General features: G+C 32.7%; 1 long non-coding RNA gene across 1 annotated transcript; it reads right to left on the reverse strand.

Annotated features, from left to right (window-relative positions):
* Positions 1-7,359: 7,359 nt before the first annotated feature.
* LOC140043959 (uncharacterized) lies at positions 7,360-8,063 on the reverse strand. Its single transcript, XR_011844450.1, has 3 exons — positions 8,030-8,063; positions 7,571-7,660; positions 7,360-7,453 (listed from the first exon to the last, which is right to left on the reverse strand). It is a non-coding gene; the product is annotated as an uncharacterized lncRNA (long non-coding RNA).
* Between the last annotated feature and the right edge of the window lie 12,623 nt (positions 8,064-20,686).

The raw sequence follows: 20,686 nt of genomic DNA on the forward strand, positions 1-20,686 counted from the left end.
TACGTTCAAATATCTTCTGAACGATTCAGCCCGCAAGAGGACTCTATATAAATTTGATATACCATTATGTATTTCATTCAATATGTATTTTTTTGGGGTGTCACGAAAGCTCAGACCACGAAAGCTCAGACCCCTTAAGACCTAAGATCACGAAAGCTAAGACCCAACACCTAAGATTACAAATACTAAGATATACTACAGCTTAAAAACAATACTTGTTTATCCATACATAATTTTAAACACAGTAGGTTTCATTTATTACCATAAATATAATTTAATACTACCGCAAAACATAGATAAACTCACATTATTTTCGCCCGTTGAGTAAATGTATATTTTTTCTTTACAACAAACAAACTTGACGGGTTGTTTGTTGGTATATATTTACTCCATTGTGTTGCTTCAGAGGATGTTTTTCTTACGCACCTGCCTTTCTTGTATTTTGACTCCAAATTTGTTGACTAACTTTATCCTGAACACCACACTTTAAAATTAGGACTTATAAGTACTTTCAGAAGGAGAAACACATAATAACATATAAATAAATACTTTAAATTGATGATTTTACAGATGTGTTTCTTTGTATACTGTAATGACAATGTAACTCCTCCTCGAGCTCCCCATGCTCAATGTTTTTGTTTCTATGGAGCGCCAAAAAAGCAACAATAATAGTACAAGTATAAAAACAGAAAGAAAACGAAACAAAAAAACTTATCATGATTTTTAAATTAAAATTTATTTGCCAGTATTTATTTCTTCGTACTTGCATGATTATACTATTATCATTACAATTTTAATTTTACATTGTTCCATCCACACTGTAGATGGACTCCGCAGAGTTTTCAGCCCTCTATATAATTTTTGCTCTTTTGACGTTCCATAGAAACAAAAACATTGAACATGGCCCATGGGGTAGGCCTACTGTACTGTAGGCTAGTCATTTTGTGTGCGAGAAAAACGTCTGTAAAATCATCAATTTAAAAATGTGTTTGTTACTTTTTATGTGATTCTTTTTCATGAAAGTGCCAATTCTAAGGTGTGGTATTCAGAATAAATGTTGGGAGTTAAAATACAAGGCAGGTGCGAAAGATAAATATTTGTAATCTTAGGTGTTGGGTCTTAGCTTTCGTGATCTTAGGTCTTAAGGGGTCTGAGCTTTCGTGGTCTGAGCTTTCGTGACACCCTATTTTTTTGTCGCATAGCGTCTTTTTGTCGAATTTTTTAAACCGTTTGATTTTCTTTAAACGGATATTATTGCACCATATTCAATAAGCTGGTGATAGCGTCGACAAAGAGGTTAAGCAAACAAAGTGAAAGTAAATAATACAGTATAATACATACACATACATTTTTACATTGTATTTATTACTGCAAGTTCCATTTTAAATAAGATTTCAGAAATAATCGGTAAATGAAATATCTTACTATTATGTTATGTGATATAATAATATGTACACTTTAATAAATAATACAAATAATTGATTAGAATGATAACTAAAAGAAAACAGTTAGTCTCAATTCGAATTATTAAATAATCAATAAGTGTGAAACCGAACCTGTTATAAGTTCAATCAGTTCATTGCTAAATAAGCAAAACCAATTTATATCGTTACCCATTCCATGTTTGAATCAATTATTGTGACCGCTATTATTTGCATATAGTATATTGACGATTTTTAAATTATCAAATAATGACATCACATGTTATGTGGCAGATTTATTTTCAAATCTAACATTATGCACATTGAATTTCTATAAGATAATTTTAGAACTGTAGATAATGTATGTTTTGTACTGGTGGTACTGAGCTATTATTGTTTTTTTTTATTTTCTTTTTATCATGTATATAAATATATTGTATAATCCGGGTTGTAAAATGAAAACAAACAAATGAAAATGTGTGAACTATTTTAAAACGGGATAGATGATAATGATGATCTTTTAAAGTGTATAGCAAAATATAAGAAAATTAATGAAAAAAGGAATAATACAGAATTCATATATCTAAAAATGTTACTTATGAACTGTTACGACATTTACAAGTTAAATAATACGATTTTATGTAATATGAAATAATATGAATGTGAATAAAAGTGGTGTTTGCGCCACAAAAGAGACAAAAAAAATGTATGTTTTGTCATTAAAAACAAACATTTTATTTTACACAATAAGAAAGTGATGCACTGTTGTCTAAATCTTCATTAAAAAAAAGAAATATAATTTATAAATAAGCTAGCCTCAGTTGCTTGTTAATGTTCGTGCTTCAGACAATTAATAACTATACTAGATATTATTATAAAGTGAGGTGTTTTAATTAATAAGAAAATGAAAATGGTATCAGACTTCATTTAATTAAGAAAATGAAATTGGTATCGGACTTCTTTTAACTAAGAAAATGATATAGTATCAGACTTATTTTAACTAAGAAGAAAATGAAAATGAAATGGTATCAGAGACCTCTTCTAATTAAGATTTTTTATATACATTATTAGTTAGGCCTATACGCATTCTTAAAAATTGCTTTTCCGCTGACATACAGTACACGAATTGTAGATACCATACCGATACTACTCCGTATGTCTGTATCTCATTAAACTTGGCCACAATTGGATGAATACTAAGTTTAATATTAAAGGGAATAGCGTTTCTTAATAATGTCATCAAACTTGGCTAAAATTGAATGAATACCAAGTGCAATATTAAAGAGAATAGTGTTTCTTAATAATTTCCACATAAAAACAACAGTATTCATCTGAATCTCGCCTAACTTACCACAATTATCAATGATTTATAGGTACTTTCAAATGGAAGGACAAAACTGCTACTAACTGTGTAGAGAAAAACCTTTTCTTTTAGTTGGATATTTTTATGTAAGAAAATAATACTGTAGGCGGGAGTATACACTCTCGGAGTACCCTCTAGTTTGCTTTACAAACAGCCCCGAAATGTTAGTCGAAAGTTATCGAATAATATTTCCTTGCCTTTTATAACTGATCTTTTTATTTGGCGAATTTAAATCAATTAATATAACATTTACTGGCTTCAAAGCTCTGTCTACATTATTAAACTTTAAAACAAATTTGATGTACCCATATATGGACGTGATGATGTCTGGGCATATCACACCTTTTTTTGCTCAAAATACTTTGAGCTTTATATTGTTTACCCAAACACTTGATTGATTTACCGACATTGAGTTTGGTAATATACTCGGCATCAATTCTAAGCATTATATTCTAACTTTTCAGCAGGAACAGTCAAGTTATTCTCCTTTAAAAATGCAATAAATGATTGCAAGTTATCCTCCCTTAGAATCCCCCTTTGTTCAAGATCTAATATCACAGTCCATTGGTTGTTACTTTGTTTTTTTAGAACACTTTTCAAACGGATGAGATCTCTTGTATTTTCTTTCGAAAGTGCGTCACCAAACTGAATTAGGTGTTGTCGATATGTTGAGAAGGAGGTGATACACTGGTTGGTTTTATCAAATTTCTCCTTTAACAGTTTGTTGACCTCCAGAACACCATTGGTACCAGTGACATTAATTGCGTCAACAAGAACTTTAACGTTTGTACTGGTAAGATGGCCAGATCGTTTCAATAGGTTGAAGAAATGTATGCAGTCAGCATCCTGCAAATCATTGTAAGGTGTTATCAGATCTTTGCATAACACCTTCAGTTTATCAATTGAGCCATGTTCATCATACCAGCTTGATATGTTTACCACGATTTTTTCAAACTCTTCGGATGATCCTGTAAAAAAGAAAACCGAAAACAATTACATTCAGATTTTCAAGTTAGAAATTGTAATAATCATATTGCGCAATATGATGAATACTATCAATTGAATACACGCATTATTTGGTACACAGTGTATATCGTTGAACACCATGGACATAAACACATTCAATTCACTAGTATCATTCCTATTGTGGTGCGTTGGTATATTAGTTACCTGGATAAATTGGTGATGGCTCCACACTACTTCTGCCTGGAAATGAAATGATAATAAATGATGTTATATTTTAATTTTAATTCTTCAAAAGCTGTGTAGATATACTTATTATCATTACATAGATATTCACGTACATTTGTCACTGAAATATATCATTGTTATTTATTTGTAGGTTAAATATGTATATAAGTAATATAGTTAGTTGTCATAAAATACATATTTATTTTGTCATTAAACACAATATTGATGAATGTGTAATCCCACCTTCCAAAAATAAACGCTTTAAGCGATCAGTTTTCATCGACTTCTCACCACATGGAACAGTGCTGTTGTCTTCTTTTAAACACTCTTCCAGATCGTGTAAATGAATGTGCTCTGGATAACAGGCGATACACAACACACGTAGGTTGTAACCGATTCCTTCATTAGTTTTCAGCACAGCCTTTAGTTGAAGCTGTAAATAGCTTAGTATCTAAAACAAAAAATACATAATCAATAAGTTTGAATGAAACGTTTCTTATAACTGCATTCAGATAAGCTATTACATTACAATATTAGAATCTTTACCTCAATGCATAAGCTCGGTTTTAGTTCAAATATTTCCTCTGTGTTATTTTCGTCAACTTTACTTCGACGGGATATTTCAAGCTGTTAAAAAAGATGTATTGATTTGTTGAATTATTTAACATATTCTATCTCACACTGCTTACGTCTACGTATATTCATTACTGTAAATTTATTTGGTGAATATAATGTATCATTTAATTTTTAGAATTTTTCAGAGAATTAAAAATACCCGTTGGGCAACCTAGATACCAAAACATTAAAAACTGTAACACAAAATAGCCTCTATATTAATTTTAGTTATATTATTATAAAATTATTTGTTGTTTTATTGTCTAAGTTACTTTTATTCTAAGAATCTTAAATGAATACATATTATTAGAATACATAAATTATGTTGTAATCACAGCTTGTATTATTATCCATCTGTGTAGTCATGATCAGACGTACTTAGCTCTCACTACTGCTAAAACTGATTGAATGTTTAGGAGACCAAATTTCTACATGCAGAAAATGATCGGAAATAATTGATAATTTGATATTTGTTTAAAATCTTTCTAAAGACATGCTAGCTAATCAACAGAAATAATAAATATTCAAATTATTGTAAATAATGAGTTAAATAAATGTTCGTACCTTCAACGCATGCATGTTTTCATTTTGATGGTCGATTTTCACGGGACCTAAACGAACCTCATGATCTCCAAAGTCAAAATCACTACGATTTTGAAATACAACTGGGTCCCGTCCTCTACCTTTAAGCTCCACCAGGTTTAGAAATGCAACAACTAATGTATTGTACACAGAATCAGGAAGGAAGTCCGTAGGTGTAAGATAAAGTGATACCTTCTGTTTCTTGTCCATTTCAACTTTAAGGCTTTCATCCTTAATTTTCATCCGACATGGAACCAGGAACATCCGGTTATCTTCGCTTTCATGCTAATGTAAAATAAGTATTTGTAGTGTTATGAACAATATAATATATAACATCGAACTATATTACTAAAATTATCTCAGATTTAGTTAAGAGCAAATTTGTTCAACTTACTTCTAATTTCTCATAGAGCAAACCAAATGTTTTCATCACTTCAGTAAAAATATCAAAACGATTTGGATCTTCTTCTAATTCTCTTTTCCATAAATGCCGTAGCAATTTTTTCTCAAGGATCCCTTCCTTGTTAAGCTTTTTCCAAAGATTTCTTAATTGTTTCTGTTTCCAAATAATAAATACAAAAACTAATTTGTAAACGTATTCATACAACCACAATAAATGTTGACAACAAACAACTAACTAAAAGTAATCATGTATCCACATGTCAATATTTTAAATCCGTTTTGTGACAATTATTTTGCTGCTAACCTTATCTACTTACCACTTCAATAGTTGGTTCAACCACTGTGATCACTTTTGTCACCATTTCAATCATGTAAAGATTTGTTATCACTGTGTTTCTTAATTTCTTGTTAGTACTTGAATACATGATAACTCCAATGTCATTCAGGTACGCTATGGCAGTGTATAGCCCATTTTTTGAAATTCCACATTCAGTGCCGATTTTAGATGTCTAATGCAAATTAATAACAAAATAGAATTTATTGAATTTGATGATTAAATATTGTTATTTTCCTTTAAAATAATTGTAAACAGCTTATTGTTGAATAAAACATAATTTTATCTAACATTCTTCCTTTTGACTTGACATTTTAGAAATCGCATTGTCGAGAACGCCTATTTCTGGTTAAATGTAACTGTTTCCTTGCATTTTTTATATTTATTTTACATTATCTTTGTTCAGTTTTTTTAGGATGATAACTAGCTTTTATTAACATTACGAAACAAACAATTAAAATGTTTGATTTCATTAATAATTTTAGTTGCTCATGTTTTGCGGGAACAACTAAAACAAGAAAAATAGTACAATAATGATGAAGACTCCCAAATACTAAAAAATGACAAGACATCTATATTTACTATTGTAATATTAATTCACATCACTGGCTCGAGAAAAGAACTTGGCAACATTTATTTATTTTATTTATTTATTTATTACCATATTTACTGAGGGTAGCCTATCCAGTAAAAGTAATTGTTACCGTATAGTACACTTTTTTTAATAAGATAATAAATTATTTTTGTACCAGCGTTCATACTCTATGTGTTTTATAAATCTGTGTTTACAGTTGTGACAACATAAAATAAACGATTATACATTTAAACAAAATACTTACCTCAGTAAAAGTAATACACAGTGTTGTTTTTCCAATTTCTTGCAACTGTTCTTGCAAATCCGCCCATTTTAATGGGACACTTCTCACCATGGCCTTCATATAACGACCAACGTTTCTCCTTAGTTGTTTTATACCTTCATGCGATTTTACAGTGTTATCCACCATGTACATCTCACGATCTACAGGATCGGCATATGGCATTCCTTCCATTTTTTCAAACATTTTACGAAACTTATCCTCCACTTCCTTTAATAAAAAAGTTTTTTCATAAATACAAGCTATAACAACAACAAAAATGTAATTATTCTTACAAACTGTTATTTCATATTCTGATTTGAATAAGTCTAACAGATAATTACACTTAATATACGATTTAATTCGTAGGCTATGCTATTTAAATTTCATCACTGTATCGGTTTTAACTAATTCAGAATTAATCCTGTCCGTGTATACCACATACTGTACCATTGAAAAATTGTAAGCTTATTTAATGTTAATGTACGTCTGTTACCTTGATCCAATTTTTGGATTTTGACTTTTTACTAAATGTGTCCATATGTGTAGCAACCAAACAGATAGGAGGTGACTCAATGATCTTGCCATCAATATTAATGGGACTTCCTGGACCATGTTGTGCCACAGTATGTTCATAAATGGACCTTATCCAGAACATATTCATTTCCGAATTGGTCATTCCTAGTGTACTCTAAAATCACAAATAAAATGCAATCTTATAAAGTAATCTAAAATATTCTCAATAACAAAGATATGCATATTTAATAAAGTGTATTCGAGCAAATAAGTAGGTACTGTAGGCACTTACTGTAATTGAATCTCGCGGATTAGCTGGTTCATCCAAGTTATCACACGCATTAAACGCTACACAGTAGGATACTCTATTTGTGAGGAAAAACTAAACAAAATACAATTGATAATAATAACTTTTTTTTATACTCCAACACATTTATTAGGGATGTGTTAATTGATACATGCAATAATACTTTATTGAAAATGTTATACCACAACACAATGTCGTACTGTCACTATGAGCAAATATCTTTATATTTTAATAATCATTTAACATATGAAACAAAAACTATAGAACAAACGAAAAAATACATGAATCAAATAAAATTTTAAAATATAATTTAAAGGTCTGTTTAATAAAATAGATACGTAAACAAGCAAATCAAGACCCTTTTTTTAAACATGCAGCAATAAATTTATTTTTTAATTTTTAAGACATTTTTAAGTAATAGCAAATAACAAAATAGGAACATACCCTATGCGTTATGTAGTAGTCCAGTTGACCTGCGTAGTCCCATATCGTAGTTACGTCACTTGGAATACTTTCTGAATCATCACTTTTTACAAATTTCCTAAACTTTTTCATCGCCCAACTATCTTTCTGTCTTCGCTTTTTTATTTTAGCAACAACTTTTCTTTGAATTGAGTCGGGAATTGTCAGATTTTCATTTAGTTGACTCTCTACATTCAAATAATTACTACAAATCAATGGTGTGTGTGTAAATTAGATATGGATATGGATAGATGGACTGGTCTGATTTTTTGTGATTAGACATAATGAATGTTATAAAGGATAAGTAAGTGTATACAATAAATAAATACATTAGTCAGGATAATTAAAGAATTGAACGAGCAGCGAATATTATTCATTGCCCAGTTTTAATACCGGTACCAATGCAATATTTGCATTTTAATACATTTATATGTTTGCAACAAGAACAACCGCACTCTTCCATACATATTATTTTATTAAATATAAAGAGTCCAACCCTTTTTTGCCGAATTCTCTGCCAATGACGTGCAATCAGACTCTCTAGAATCTGATGTAGAAGCCTCGCATAAAGGAAGTTCGTTGAAAGATGTTCTTTCTTTCATCTTTAATGTAATTTCTTCCACTACAGCGTCTTCAAATATTCGCTGGGTTTGCTTGAATCTCAAGTTTTCTGTCGGCGAAAATGTATAACTAAAAATAATTATTTGTGTCATGTTGCACTCATAACGAATAAAATGGTTATAGTTTTATATACTAGAGCACTGAAATATCACTTATAGGCCTGTATAAGCTCCACAGCTCTAAAGTACTACTTTATATTAATAATAATGAAACAATAATATAAACAACACTCCTATGAAGTTATAGTGTTTATTTCAGCATCAGCATGTATAATACACTACATTAATTTGTTATTTACATTAAATTGGTTTATTTACTTTACAAAACCTAAACAATAAACTAAAATATTAATTTCTCTTTCTTGTCATGAAATTAATTTGCTGTTATTAATTCGCGTGCTGACTTGATAGGTCTATAGTAAAGTGATTAAAATGCGAAAAACCAAACTTTATTTATGCAAAATAATCGTCAATACGTATTATATTATTGATGTTTATTTGAACACTTTAAAAATATTTAAAAAAATAATCAAACCTTCTACTGAATACACAGAGTCAGAAGATATAGAACATTCAAAATCAGATATTGAAGGTGTTGAAACTGCACCTTGTAAATGGAATTTGGTTCCAGTTGACGTTTGTTTTTCCATCTTTGCTGTGATGTGTTCAGGCGTTTTCTGGGATGTTCCTGCAATTCATTCATATATATTTTTGATACAATATATAAAATGTCTAACATTTCACTTTTATGTATGTTTCTATACTGTATGAGTGCATCTTAACCAATACAGTTTGTTTAGAATAATAAAAATACCCTTGTAATATAAATTGTAGTAGACATTCATCATACCTGTTTTTACTGGATCCAAAGAAGAGATTGCTGATGATTCCAGTTGGAAATCAGATTTAGATGTTGACATATCTGAACTTCCTTCGCCATCATCCATTTCTTCTTTTATTAACTGTGTTGCAAGTTTTTCTGCAAGTGCATCTTCCCGTATTTTCTTGTTGAGCTCCATAACTGTAAAAAAACACAAGGTGAAATAAGGTTGTACGGTACACATCATAGAAAATAAATTAAATACTAAAATTAGAAAAATGAGATATATCATCAAATCACCGGTAAATAAAATAAATATAATATGTAGGTCATTTATGTAATTATTGACCAAAATGCATTTTTAAGTATTTATTAAAAATATTATTTCCAATGTACCTTACCGGTACTTATTTACCTTAATTATGGTACTAATAAATCTCTATACAAAAATTGGCCAAAGCAGGCAAGTATGCGTATGTTGAAGGAAGAGAGAGTTTCTCTCTTTTGTGGGGACAGCCCACTTTGAACGAACAGTTAATGTGTCATTTGTTATGGTTGAATTCTTCTTTTCAAACTTACCGTCGATATCTTCCTTCTTCCACTTGTCACAGTCTTTTCCAATTGCTTGAAACAATGTCGTTGTAATAACAATACTATCAGTAGATAGTTCGTTGGAATTAAATCTATAATAATGAATAATGAACTCCAAAAGGTCGGATTTAATGAAAGTAGAATGTATCCAATTGTTCATCTTAAAATATTAATATATTTAAAATAAAAACGAAGTGAAGATCACAAGTAAATAAGCTGTATATTGATGAAGACCATATATATTTTATTGGTGCATCTTATAAAATAACTTGGTTCTTTTGTTACCTTAGTCCAAGCATGGCCTTTACACAGCTAGTTTTTCCAGCACCTTCTTTCCCGAGAAACACACATCTTGAATTTACAACTGCAATCTCACCATTTTCAAGTTCATTTTGAAATGATCTAACTGCCCTCTCACCTCTAGCTAATATTTCATCTGGAACTAAATTGCAATTAAAATGAATGCAAAATATACAAAAACAAATGTAAAAATACAAATATTTTACACTTAAGAATCAATTCGAAGCCATAGTTTTAACAATGTCATTATGACTGCTCATCTTTGTCACATTCATACAGTTCAAAGGTTCAGTACAATTTTAAATGTGTGTCATTAGTAATATACTGTTTAATATTCATGATGCAAAACTCAAGAAAAGTGTATTAATGCAAACTTACTGTCAAATAACTTCAATATCTTATTTTTCGTCTGTTGGGAGATTAGAATATTTTCCTTCAAAGCAAACAGATGCAGGTGTTTCTCCTCGCTATACAAAAAAATGTATTAAAGTATTATCCACTGTTACTTTACTAATACTAGTAATGTACATAATCCGGATTGTAATGAATACATTTATAAGCCAATAACGTGCACACGTTAATATGACACAATCTGAGTACCTTTGCACTAGCCAACACCAACACTAACTGCTCTACCATTTAATGTTTAATGTGATTGAATACGGTACACTTTAAAAATGCTATTGAAAATTTGTATAAAAGAATAGTCGATACTGATTAAATGTACATGTTAATTATCGCATCTATGAGAATGTACCCCAATGCTAACATAATGACTTTAAATAATTAGCGCCCTTTCTGATATTCTTTAGCTCCATGTTAATAACATACTCCTAATCAAAATAAGAGTATACCTTGGATATAGGCGTAATGGTTTGCTTAATAAGCACAATTTAAAAATGCAAATTCAATTTTGCATTAATTGACGGTACCTTGTTTCTTGCTCTAAGTGATGCTCCGTGGGCTATGAGACTGTTCACAATTTCTAAATCACCAATACTGCTAAAGCTGACGTGTCCATGTAGCGGTGTGTTTCCCTCCTGGAAAGCAGAAAGTTTTATGTATTATAATATACATTTTACACGTTTGATACTAGAACTAAGGTTTAAACACATATATTGTATTATTATCTTTCAGTAGGACTTCGATGATCATCCCTGCCAAATCGCCAGGACTTGTCTGGTGGGTGTAGGCCAACTGGAAATGCGTCTGACAAGTGGACAGCAGGGAATGAGTCCAACGGATGTGAAGCATGTCTATTGATTATAGATTATAGAATGAAAGTTAGATGATAAATCTTAATTGGGGTAAAAAATTAACTTCATTAATGTAAACGGGGTCCCATCGTTTTATTATTTTTTATGAAATCATACACATAAGCGCCATTATTGGTTCGGCATCATAGTCCTCATGGTTTATGGTAAAAAAATTGTCAAGTAAATGGAGTATGTTGTTAATTGTCTACGATAGACCACAGTACATCATTACTGTAAATAATACAACTAGTTGATTTTAATTGGGACGTGGAGAGGTGTTAGCAATGAACATAATTTTGAAAGTATTGGTATTAACGTCTTGTTAAATGCGGCAGCTATATGATGTTTAAAATAATTTAAACTCACTTTGATAAATAAATATGACTTTTTTTCAAAATAAAAATAAATTAAACAAATCCAAGGTTTGTTTATACGGGAGCTCATTTAGATTAACTTATATTGTTAATTAATACAAATGATAACGTTATTGATTTTTTAATCATTTTGAAAGAGTAATTTACATTGTTTGTTATATAGATACAGACGGGTTAGCGCTGAACACATTTTAAAACTATTAATTTAGCGTCTTGTTCAACGTGTCTATGTAGCGGTGTGTTTCCATTCTGAAAAGTAGAAAGTTAGATTAAACTTGAGACATTTTTTTAAGAATACAGGTATTATTATATTACATATTTATCTTTTTCTATATTAATTTTCTAATTCATTAAGAGTGACTGTAAATTATATAGAAAAACCTGGTATTAAGAAAATAATACAACTTGCTGATTTTAATTATTATAATACAGACGGGTTAGCAATGAACACATTTTAAGAAAATAATACAACTTGCTGATTTTAATTATTATAATACAGACGGGTTAGCATTGAACACATTTTAGAAGTATTGTTCAATCTAAAACGCTACAGCTACACGATTTTTAATATATTTTAAATTGTATTTCTGCTTTGATAATAACTATTATATTGTTTCCAATGAAAACACATTAAACGAATCTATGGTTTGCTTATAACGGGAGATAATGTAAATTAACTTATAGTGTTAACTAATACAAATAATTACGTTAATGATTTAAATCATTGTATAAGAGTAATTTACATTGTTTGTTGCTGTGATTGATGCTCCGTGAGCCATAAGACTGTTCACTATCTCTACATTACCATCGCCAAGTGCAACGTGTCTATGTAGCGGTGTGTTTCCATCCTGGAAAGAAGAAAGTTAGATTAAACTTGACGCTTTTTTTCAAGAATACAGGTATTACTTTATTACATATTTTCCTTTTCTATATCAATTGTGTAGTTCATTGAGAGTTAACTGTAGATTATATAGATAGATATATTATATACACTTTTCCAATGAAAAACACATTAAACGAATCTTGGGTTTGCTTATAACGGGAGATAATGTAAATTAACTTGTAGTGTTAACTAATACAAATAATTACGTTAATGATTTTAAGTCATGGTAAAGGAGTAATTTACATTGTCTGTTGCTGTGATTGAATCTCCGTGAGCTATGAGACTGTTCACTATCTCTACATTATCACGGCCCCACCAAACGTGTTCATGTAGCGGTGTGTTTCCATCCTGGAAAGAAGAAAGTTAGATTAAACAACTTGACGCATTTTTTATGCGAATACAGGTAGTATTATATTTCATATATATCCTTTTCTACATTCATTTTCTAATTCATTAAAAGTGACTGTAGATTATATAGAATGACCTGGTATTAAAAAAATAATAAAACTTGCTGATTTAAATTATTATAATGCAGAAGGGTTAGCAATGAACACATTTTAAAAGTATTAATTTAGCGTCTTTTTCGATCTAAAACGCTACAGCTACACGATGTTTAATATATTTTAAATTGTATTTTTGCTTTGATAATAACTATACATTTTTCCAATGAAAAACACAATCAATGAATCTAGGGTTTGCTTATAACGGGAGATAATGTAAATTAACTTGTAGTGTTAACTAATACAAATAATTACATTAATCCTTTTTAATTCATTGTAAAAGAGTAATTTACATTGTTTGTTGCTGTGATTGATACTCCATGGGTTATGAGACTGTTCACTATCTCAACATTACCACTGCCCAACCTAACGTGATCATGTAGCGGTGTGTTTCCATTCTGGAAAGAAGAAAGTTAGTATTATTATATTTCATATTTTTCTTTTCTACATTCATTTTCTAATTCATTAAGAGGGAATGTAAATTATATGGAAATACCTGGTATTAAAAAAATAATGACTAACTGATTTCAATTAAGACATGCAGAGGATTTAGCAATGAACATCATTTTGAATGTATTGATGTTAGCGTCTTGTTTAATCTAAAATTCGACAGCTGTACATGATGTTTAAATATCGTAAATTATATGGTGATGGTTAATAACTAAAAATAATATAATTTATTAAATTAATAAACATATTCCTACACCTGGACATTTCGTTTAGATTCAAGTAAACTTTCATGAATACTGAATTTGTAGATATGTATGTATTTACATAACATAATTGCAAATTCCAACAATACACACTACGGTGAATTCAATAAATATTTTGTTATATTATTAATCTACTATCCATCCCACCTTCATCCTACAATAAAAAAAAATATTACGTAATTCGTTTCTCCCATTTGCTATGAGGCTTTTGAATGCAAGCTATGTGTATGTATCGTGTTATATGACATTTGCCTTTTTGTTATATTTGTTGCATTTGTATTTTATCCTATTGGTGACGTACTGTCTGTAGTTTACCATTTTTTTTTCTACTACGAATAATAACGTTAATGATTTAAATAATAGTAAATCTCTGTCAACGCTACCAAACTGTATCAATAAAGTGTCGTACTGTCTGTATTTTACCAATTGTATCATATCTTTACTTTATTTATTTAATATGTGACAAGCAGGAAAGTTTGTTTTACATTTCTCAGAGCTTGTTGGTATTTCATCATAATTACATTTTTCACAAATTAAAATATTGTGGTTTAGGGCCTACATAGTTATTCTACCGTATCAACAGTGACGCAACTTCCGGGTTCCCATGAGAGGCACGACCAGTGTCCGCTAAGATCATTGTACTTCCAGAACCGCGACAGGTCAGACGTGTGCGCTAGTTGGATATTGTTTCTTTGGATACATACGGCGTGAGGATCATCGCAGTTGTGGGCTTCATAAAAGGTAACGTTAAAATTTTGCTTTAGGTGTAGTTGCTAGAGGACTGGGCGGACTGTATTACCGTACGGACGCCCTTAATTTAGCCTATATGTCTTTATTTCTATCTCCTTATCTTATGATGAATTCGGAGTAGGCTATTATAAATTGGGAATGATGGCGTGCAAGTGAGGCTATATGCGTGGTCGCCATCTTTAATCTATGGAATGTTATGCAGGCTGTGGCATGCCGCATATTTTTGTTAAAGGGAAAGTAAGTTACTCGTTTCCCTAATGCAGTGTTTTGTTTTACACCTGCACAATGGAGAGTAAGCTGATAGTCTCCGTTCACTCAATTAGCCAATGCGTTAAAAAGGCTATAATTTATAATTTATAAATTCATTGCTATATCAGGCGGTTGTTGGGCCTTCTACTATACTACTAGGCCTAGAGCAGGCCTATTACCATAGAGATATTATAATTTCTCTATGCTATTACTAATTAATAGTAGGTATTGCTAGCTAGGCCTTGACTGGCAAATGTGCATGTATGCGAGTATACTAAGCAGGTCATGACCTTAATGGTATGTCTGTTGCATACAGGTGTTAAGCGATTTTCTAATATGGCAGAACATGATGGCTCGCCAGGTGGTGCAGCTTTTAGTGTTGGTGATAAATTAAAGGAGGAGTTGATTAACTCGATGTCGTCAATGGTGGCCAGCATGAAGCAAGATTTGGTTCAACAAGTCAAAGACATGGTTGACTTCACAGAAGAGCCTGATGAGGGCCAGTCCTATATGCCTGTGTGGTTGGATGATGAGCTCCCCGCTGCACAAACAGCACAGCGCATTGATGAGTACACAAGTGGGCCAGAGGAGGTAGCTACAGCTAGTCAAACCAGTGATTTTGCTGACGTAGCAGCTGAATTTAGTACAACCACACTTACAGGGCCAGCTGTGGATGATAAATTGGCTATAATTGTAAGTGACCTGATTAGTGGAAGGATACTCCCTGCAAAGATGACTGAGCTTACTGGAAAATATCTTCGACCACTCAACTGTGAAATGCTAATCACACCCAAGGTGAACTTACCTGTGTGGGGCCAGTTGAAACCTTCTACCAGGACCAATGATGTTGGGTTGCAGAAAGTGCAGGCACTGTTCGTAAACTCTATGTATGCTCTCGCTCCAAGCATGTCACTAGGCCTCAGGTGATTTGAAAACTACATTGACGCATGCACTGGTTATAGCGCTGACTGCAAACCGGGAGTTTAACCTGAAGCGAAGGGAGATGTTAAAACCAGACCTTAACGCACGATTTGTTGCACTCTGTGGGGTGACGACTCCCATAACCACAGAGCTCTATGGAGATGATGTTACCAAACAGATAGACGATCTCTTCAAATCAAACAAACTTGGCGAGAAATTATCAGGTGCTAGAAGAGGTCGGGGTCGTGGATACCACCCATATGCAGGAGCCAGACGAGTTGGTTTCCGCAGCCGAGGTGGAAGTCGCTCAGGGTTCCAGAGGTACCAGTCAAACCAGTCTTTTTTAGGAGGAAAGGGCTCCTACCAACGCAGACAGGGAGCCCGGCTGGCTGCTCAACCAAAGGGAAATCGAGAGTAGAGGTCAGTTTTGTTAATCAGATTAATAAAATTCTTAATAATATATCATGGTAGTTTTATTGCAGGTCAATTAAGGTTCTGCGTGGACCGTTGGAAAGAGATCACTACGGATCCCTTTGTTCTGTCATGTGTTACCAATTGTGAAATTGAATTTGAAGCTATGCCTATGCAGGCTGGCTATAATCGACAATTAGAGTCGCAATTTTCTGTTGCTGAGCAACGAGCTATTGACTCAGAACTTGCATCTTTTTTGGCCAAAAGGGTTATTGACATTTCCAAACTATGTAAAGGAGATTTTGTTTCGCCTATCTTTATCCGTCCCAAAAAAGAACCGGGTAAATATAGAGTTATTTTCAACCTTAAGGAACTTAATGAGTATGTCACTTATAGGCATTTTAAAATGGACACGATAGATTCGGCAATATAGCTTATGAAGCCGGAGTGTTTTATGTCATCCATCGACCTCCGGGACGCTTATTCGGTGCCTATTGCAGCAAAGTATAGACGGTTTCTTAAATTTTGTTGGAAAGGTGTATTTTACCAATTTAATGCGCTACATATGGGCTTATCTTGTAGCCCTCGCGTTTTTACAAAGCTGCTGAAGCCAGTTTTTTCTACTCTAAGGAGTAGCTTTGGTATCTCATGCCTGGGTTATATTGATGACTCGTTTTACACTGACGACACATTGGCGACACATTGGCGGGGTGTCAAGAGGCTACTTTGCAAGCTACAATGCTGCTAACAAAATTAGGTTTTTCAGTTCATCGGGAAAAATCTGTACTTAGACCCACTCAGCAGTTAGAATACATAGGATTTCAATTAAACTCGGTGTCTATGTCTGTTTCGGTTACCAAAGCAAAGATATCAAGCATTGTTGGCATTTGCAGAGAGTTTGTATTTAAGAAATCTGGTAGCATCCGGGCATTTGCTTCACTCATAGGTAAGCTTGTTGCGACATTCCCAGGCGTGGAATATGGACCGTTATACTACAGACATCTTGTCCGAGACAAAGATTTGGCATTGCGGCATTCAGCCGGTAATTTTGAGGTGATGATGATCCTCTCGGAAGAGAGTATAATTGAACTTGAATGGTGGATAACATTTCTCCCACCAGCCTCAAAACTGATTAATCATGGCCCTATTAACTATACGATCTTCGTAGATGCTTCCCGCAAGGGCTGGGGGGGGGGGGGGGGCATAGTTGACGAGAGCAGAACGCAGGGGCTGTGGTCCCTAGAGGAAGCTGTTCACGACATAAACATTCTAGAAATGCTTGCAGCGCTATTTGGTTTACAGGCACTTTGTGGCCATTTGCACAAAGTGCATATTCGTATCATGTCGGACAACGCGACCGCTGTCTCATATATAATTTGTATGGGAGGTACGAAATCGTGGTCATGTAATTCGGTTGCCTACAAGATTTGGTACTGGGCAATAGAGCAAAATATTTGGCTTACCGCTGCTCATACTCCGGGCATAAAAAATGTAGAGGCAGATGTTCTGTTTAGAAATTTTGTATCTGGGTTAGAATGGCAAATGAATGCAGGTATTTTTTCTAAGACTGTTGACTGTTTTGGAGTGCCGGATATTGACTTATTTGCTAGTCGAATTAATCATAGGGTACCGGCATATGCGTCTTGGAAACCAGATCCAAACGCTGTTATCATTGATGCTTTTACCAGTGATTGGTCAACATTTAAACAATTTTATGTTTTCTCCCTTTTTGTCTGATAGCTAGATGCCTACAGAAAATTTTACTGGAACATGCCACGGGCATCATGGTGGTGCCACTGTGGAGAACACAGGCATGGTTTACGAGAGTTCTCGACTTACTCATCGACACACCACGCTGGGTGAGGGTCAACAAGTCAGTGTTAGAACACCCACTTATTCATCACCATCCACTAAGCTCACAGTTATGTCTACTAATTTGCAAGTTGTCAGGGAAATCATCGCTGACGTCAGCCTACCGGCAGAAATTGACAGAGCACACAGAAGCAGTATGACTTACACATCAGAAAGTGGCGTCAATTTTGTTTTCAAAGAAAAATTGATTTCTTGCACCCCGTTGTAGGAGATGTCTTAAAGTTTTTACATAACCTTTTTAAAGAAGGTCTTTCTTACTCCTCGCTTAACACGGCTAGGTCAGCGTTAGCATGTTGCTTCACTGACTATCATGGCAGGGAGGACTGGATGCTTGCCATCGTCGCATAACATGCTCGTTTAACTAACAAATAAACAAGTAGCAAAATCTGTTTTACCACATTTGACCAGTGTCATAAAAAACTTCTTGGAAGAGAGATTAGGATCTCAAAATCACAATAAATGCGTAAAAATTGAATCAAACAACAATTATAACAAACTACTATTTATCAACTGTGAGATTTAACAACAACAATGTATCTCGTCTCTTTCCCTCAAGCTTGCCGTTAAATAATTATAAACTGTAAAAATAGTGTTTAGATCTTTTAAGATGTTTAAAAACATGTATTTTGTACCCACTATTTCCACACATTTAGCCTTAAACATGTTTAGGTTCTAAACACATTCTAAACATGTAGTCTGTATCCAACTCTACACATTAGTGACGTATTGATTGTTAAACATGTGGAGCAATATGAAGACAAGTTTAGGTTTTAAACGTGTTTAATTTGCCATGTGTGGAGCTCATGTGTGGAGCTTTTTTCCGCCACAGTAAAATCGTATGCACGCAACGCTAAACACATACCTAAACATTTTGACTGCTAAACATGTGGAGTAATTGAACATAATATTGACATTAGTCAAGTGGAGGAAAACAACATGTAGCTATAAACACGTTTAGCTTTTAAACACGCTAAACATGTAACTCGTGTCTAAAAGCTAAACGTGTGGAAAAAGTGGGTACAAAATAGGTGTTTAAGATCTAAACACTATTTTTACAGTGTAGAGGGGGTAGTTTCAATAAAGCAGACGGCAAACATACAATGTATAGAGTGCGTTTAAAAATATTTTCTGAGTTTAGTAATGAGATCAGTATTTGTAGTAGACATAAGGACAATATATTTTAATTTAGATGGATTAGTTGTGTAAGAGGAAAACATATACTTAGTTCTACTATCTTAATAAACTAAAGGGAATTCATCTTCAATTGATTGTAGAGAGCATAATTTGCATAGTCTATCATTTCTATAAGGCCTAATACGATTCCATCTTCCTTTTTCTAGTTATAATATTCCTAGTCTTAGTTTAGTCACAATGTGTCTATGTTTGTAATTTTAATTAAGTATTCTTCCATTCCATAATTCATAATTCAACATAATTTATATTGAATGCGTGTGAAATATTGGAGCTTAGGCCTATAGAGAGTGTAACCTATTAACTCATAGAATTGTGTCGTTCAATAAGCCTCGAATTTGTTTAAATTTTTAAATAAAAAATATTGTTGGCCTGTTGAGCATGCCATGTTGCCAAATCCATTTATATATAATGAGTTTTACATCATTGACCTAAATCGCTTATTTTGTTGCGCTTTTCTATGTTGAAAACATTGTTTAATGAATTTTTCATAATCTATTTGGCGCACTCTCAGCCACTAGCGAATTCAATTAATGATACTTAGATTTTGGATAGGGAATTCTCAACATTCTCCTCTCATTACATCACTTGGAGCAGAATTTTCTATTCCTAAAAGATATTTCTATTCTCTAAAATCGAAATATAATTCAAGTGGTTGTTCATCTGCTGTAAAACTACAAGTCAGTCGATGCTACAAACCACACGGGTTCGGAGAAGTCAAGCAGGCAGAAATCCATTATATATCAGATGCTTGTGAAGTAAGATTGTGGTCAATGCACGTATCTGCTAAAAATCTAAAAAGATATCAATTGTATGTAGCTACCCAGGTTTAAAAAAAATCAGCGATGCAACTTCCATAGAAAACATCTTCTAATCCGAGTGATATAGTCAGTAGAACCGTTCATCTGCCGTTGGCCGATTCAATTGATGACGAATCGCGTAAAGTTGTTGCTTCAGAAGTAAAATATATTCGCTTATTCCACACTAATGTAGATAAGACTGTTTTTCAGTATGGTTTTATTAACAGACAGATAAAATGAACTCTAAATCACATTAAATGTATTGGATGTTCATTCCCGTTAAAGGAGCCAACACGTAGCAAAGCATAATTGTTAGATAGGTCTATCAATGGAAACTTAACAGTGATATAATACAAAACAAGGCCAACAGCCATTAAGTCGCGTGCTA

Source organism: Antedon mediterranea, chromosome 3 (genome assembly GCF_964355755.1).
Source record: "Antedon mediterranea chromosome 3, ecAntMedi1.1, whole genome shotgun sequence".
Lineage (NCBI taxonomy): Eukaryota > Metazoa > Echinodermata > Crinoidea > Comatulida > Antedonidae > Antedon > Antedon mediterranea.